Source organism: Palaemon carinicauda, chromosome 30 (genome assembly GCF_036898095.1).
Source record: "Palaemon carinicauda isolate YSFRI2023 chromosome 30, ASM3689809v2, whole genome shotgun sequence".
NCBI classification, from domain to species: domain Eukaryota; kingdom Metazoa; phylum Arthropoda; class Malacostraca; order Decapoda; family Palaemonidae; genus Palaemon; species Palaemon carinicauda.
In genome coordinates this window covers 93070106-93075105 of record NC_090754.1, presented here as the reverse complement: position 1 = coordinate 93075105, position 5000 = coordinate 93070106, and the positions used below count along the sequence as shown (strand labels likewise).

General features: G+C 39.7%; 1 protein-coding gene across 2 annotated transcripts in view; it reads right to left on the bottom strand.

Annotated features, from left to right (window-relative positions):
• wkd (whacked) overlaps positions 1 to 5000 on the bottom strand; it is a 148162-nt gene that overhangs the window by 30081 nt on the left and 113081 nt on the right. The window lies entirely within an intron of this gene.

The window sequence follows — 5000 nt, the reverse complement described above, 5'->3', positions numbered from 1 at the left end:
CTTTTATAAAAAACTACGAAAAAAGCATGCTAATTTTTCCTAAAATTTATCATTCATCTTTCACCAAACCCATTTAGTTTTTACAGATCAGGCAACGTGAAAATAAGTCATAACCTTAAAAAGTATTTTGAAATAATCCAGTAGGTAAAGAAATTGAAAAAAAAAAATGTTCACTCATGAAATTGAGGCGAACGCTGTCAAAATCAACAAGCACTAACAATTAAAGAAATTTCTTCATTAAAATCAAAATTACAAAAGGCAGAGTATAATAGAATAGGTAGATAGCAGGTTTGCCAGGGCACCAGCCACCCGTTGAGATACTACCGCTAGAGTGTTATTGGATCCTTTGATTGGCCAGACAGTAATACACTGAATCAATCTCTCTCTCTCTCTCTCTCTCTCTCTCTCTCTCTCTCTCTCTCTCTCTCTCTCTCTCTCTCTCTCTCGGTAAGCCTCATTTTTTCTTAGCCTACACATCAATCGAATAGTCTGGCATATTCTTTACACTTCTCTTGTCTTCATACACTTATCAACACTGAGATTACTAAACAATTCTTCTTCGGTCAATGGGGTTAACTACTGCATCGTAATTGTTCAGTGGCCACTTTCCTCATGGTAAGGGTAGAAGACACTCTTTAGCTATGGTAAGCAGCTCTTCTAGGAGAAAGATACTCCAAAATCAAACCAATGTTCTCTAGTCTTGGGTAGCGCCATAGCCTCTGTACCATGGCCTTCCACTGTCTTGGGTTAGAGTTATCTTGCTTGAGGGTAAATTCGGGCACACTATTCTATCTTGTTTCTCTTCTCTTGATTTTTTTTTAGTTTTTTATAGTTTATATATGAAAGATTCAATCCAATGTTTTATTTTGATTGTTTATTACTTCTCTTGTAGTTTTTTTCCCCGTTTCTTTTCCTCAATGGGCTATTTTTCTCGGTTGCATCTCTTGGGCTAATAGCATCCTGCTATTAAAGGTTGTAGCTGACCTAATAATAATAATAATAATAATAATAATAATAATAATAATAATAATAATAATAATAACGGAAAATAATGATAACACCATTGAACAAGCAAAACGGAGGTCGGATAAGTTCCGTTCAGTCACGGACTTGGAGCAACGGTGTAAAAATCGCTTTGAAATAACACGTCTGGACCACCTCGAGGCATCAAAACAATGCGTGAAATTCCTAATAACAATGTGTCTATGAAGCGAAGCCAATGTGGATTCTATGAGTTGAAGATACGAGTTGCATATAAAGACAAAGAGCTCAAGTCCGGCAAATGTACAGTTATTCTACTTTGACAATACAAAACCTACACACTGGAAATATATCTTCAATGTCTTCAAATTCCTACTCGATATGTACGTATATATTTACCTTCAACTGCAGTGAAAGAGAAAAGATTTCGAGAGTTTTTCAAAGTTAAACAAGATGTATCTGTCCCTACACCAAGTATAAAGAACGCCTCTCTTCTAGAGGGTCAATATGATCGTATTACGGCTGTGAGATTGTCCAAGAACAGCATTATACGGTACCCGCGGTATAAAAACTGATACTTATCTAGGAATAAAAACACCTAATACTCTCTCTCTCTCTCTCTCTCTCTCTCTCTCTCTCTCTCTCTCTCTCTCTCTCTCTCTCTCTCTCTCTCTCTCACCACGTAGCCGAGTAGCAACACCGACGAGACTGTCTCTTTCTCTGCTGATATAGCCTTCTGGCTAATACATTGGTAACGTGTTCGCCAAGCATTCGCATGGCAGCAGACCGATCCCAGCCCGGGACTGTGATTTCAAGCTGTTTACTGGGGAGGCCACTGCTGTGGTTGGGCACTACAGTGGGGGGTTGGGGTTGCCCAACCGACGTTCTGGTGATCATCTAATCTAATGAAACTGGAACTAAAACCAGACAACTTTAACTTTTACATTAAGAAATTATCTTTAGCTAAGTTTCCCACTGATTTTTTCAACTTCTCAGATAACCAAACTGACATTTTTCCTGTTCTAATTTTTTACAATAGTGGGTAATGAGATTTATAACATACAAATCAAACCTTTCAAACATTAAATATCCTAAATTACAAGCATGATAACGCATATAATTACACGTGCATACACCAATGCATGATTGAAAGGGGTCCACTTGTCACAAAATACTTGAGCATTACCAAAACGTTGTACATGTAGAAGAGACTCTTGAGCTCCTAAGCATCTCTTCTAAGAGGACACTAAAAATCAATTCATGGTTCTCTAATCTTGGTTAGTGTCCGCCTCTGTACCATGATTTCCACTCTCTTGAAATTGCTCTTATCTAACTCAAAATAGTAAATCCAAAATATGATGATCAGAGACGTAACTTCCGTGGCTTTATTAATTTGAATTCAATAAATGGGATTTAAATGACAGGACAGGATTAGAAATGAAACTATAAGAAAGATTAGGCTACTCGAGTACCATATATGGATGAGATCATAGTGAGAGGTAGATGGAGATGGTTTGGGCATGCTCTTCGCACTCCCCAAGAGAGATTAGTTCACCAAACTTTCAACTGAGCTCCACAAGGCATTAGAAGAATTGGAAGACCCAGACCTACATGGCTGAGGACTATGAAGCGTGAAGTAGGAGTCGGTGAATGAAGAGGTATTGAATTAAAAGCTCAAAACAGAGACGACTGGCGAAATCTAACCGAGGCCCTTTGCGTTAATCGGCGTAGGAGGAGATGATGATGATCAATAAACACTTATATTGAAGCGCCCCATAACTTAATTTCCAAATAGGTTAGTCAACTTTTTCTTTATTATTATTATTATTTTTATCATTATTATTATTTTTATTATCATTATTATTATTATTATTACTATTATTATCATTATTATTATTATTATTATTATTATTTTTATTATCATTATTAATTTTATCATTATTACTATTGTTGGAGGCAGCATGAGGAAGGGCAGTGAATGGTGGAATGAAGGAGTGAAGGTAAAAGTGGAAGAGAAAAAGAGGGCTTTTGAAGAATGGCTGCAGAGTAATAGTATAGAGAAGTATGAAAAATATAGAGAGAAAAAGGTGGAAGTAAAGCGCAAGGTACGTGAGGCAAAGAGGGCAGCTGACCTGAGGTGGGGTCAGGGACTGGGTCAGTCATATGAAGAGAATAGGAAGTTTTGGAAAGAAGTGAAGAGAGTAAGAAAGGCCGGCACAAGAATTGAAGAGACAGTGAAAGATGGAAATGGAAGGTTGTTAAAAGGAGAGGAGGCAAGGAAAAGGTGGGCGGAATATTTTGAAAGTTTGCTGAATGTTGAGGATGATAGGGAGGCAGAGATTATGGCTGTTCCAGGTGTTGAGGTGCCAGTGATGGGAGATGAGAATGAGAGAGAGATTACAATAGAGGAAGTGAGGAGAGCACTAGATGAAACGAGAGTAGGAAAAGCATCTGGTATGGATGGTGTGAAAGCTGAGATGTTGAAGGAAGGGGGTGTGACTGTAATTGAATGGTTGGTGAGATTGTTTAATGTGTGTTTTGTGTTGTCAATGGTACCAGTAGATTGGGTCTGTGCATGTATTGTACCACTATATAAGGGTAAGGGAGATGTGCATGAGTGTTGTAATTCAAGAGGTATTAGTTTGTTGAGTGTAGTTGGAAAAGTGTATGGTAGAGTACTGATTAATAGGATTAAGGATAAAACAGAGAATGCAATCTTGGAAGTACAGGGGGGTTTTAGAAGAGGTAGGGGTTGTATGAATCAGATTTTTACAGTTAGGCAGATATGCGAGAAATATTTAGCAAAAGGTAAGGAGGTGTATGTTGCGTTTATGGATCTGGAGAAAGCATATGATAGAGTTGATAGGGAAGCAATGTGGAATGTGATGAGGTTATATGGAGTTGGTGGAAGGTTGTTGCAAGCAGTGAAAAGTTTCTACAAAGGTAGTAAAGCATGTGTTAGAATAGGAAATGAAGTGAGCGATTGGTTTCCGGTGAGAGTGGGGCTGAGACAGGGATGTGTGATGTCGCCGTGGTTGTTTAACTTGTATGTTGATGGAGTGGTGAGAGAGGTGAATGCTCGAGTGCTTGGACAAGGATTAAAACTGGCAGACGAGAATGATCATGAATGGGAGGTAAATCAGTTGTTGTTTGCGGATGATACTGTACTGGTAGCAGACACAGAAGAGAAGCTTGACCGACTAGTGACAGAATTTGGAAGGGTGTGTGAGAGAAGGAAGTTGAGAGTTAATGTGGGTAAGAGTAAGGTTATGAGATGTACGAGAAGGGAAGGTGGTGCAAGGTTGAATGTCATGTTGAATGGAGAGTTACTTGACGAGGTGGATCAGTTTAAGTACTTGGGGTCTGTTGTTGCAGCAAATGGTGGAGTGGAAGCAGATGTACGTCAGAGAGTGAATGAAGGTTGCAAAGTGTTGGGGGCAGTTAAGGGAGTAGTAAAAAATAGAGGGTTGGGCATGAATGTAAAGAGAGTTCTATATGAGAAAGTGATTGTACCAACTGTGATGTATGGATCGGAGTTGTGGCGAATGAAAGTGATGGAGAGACAGAAATTGAATGTGTTTGAGATGAAGTGTCTGAGGAGTATGGCTGGTGTATCTCGAGTAGATAGGGTCAGGAACGAGGTGGTGAGGGTGAGAACGGGTGTAAGAAATGAGTTAGCAGCTAGAGTGGATATGAATGTGTTGAGGTGGTTTGGCCATGTTGAGAGAATGGAGAATGGTTGTCTGCTAAAGAAGGTGATGAATGCAAGAGTTGATGGGAGAAGTACAAGAGGAAGGCCAAGGTTTGGGTGGATGGATGGTGTGAAGAAAGCTCTGGGTGATAGGAGGATAGATGTGAGAGAGGCAAGAGAGCGTGCTAGAAATAGGAATGAATGGCGAGCGATTGTGACGCAGTTCCGGTAGGCCCTGCTGCTTCCTCCGGTGCCTTAGATGACCGCGGAGGTAGCAGCAGTAGGGGACTCAGCAGTATGAAGCTTCATCTGTGGTGGAAATGTGGGA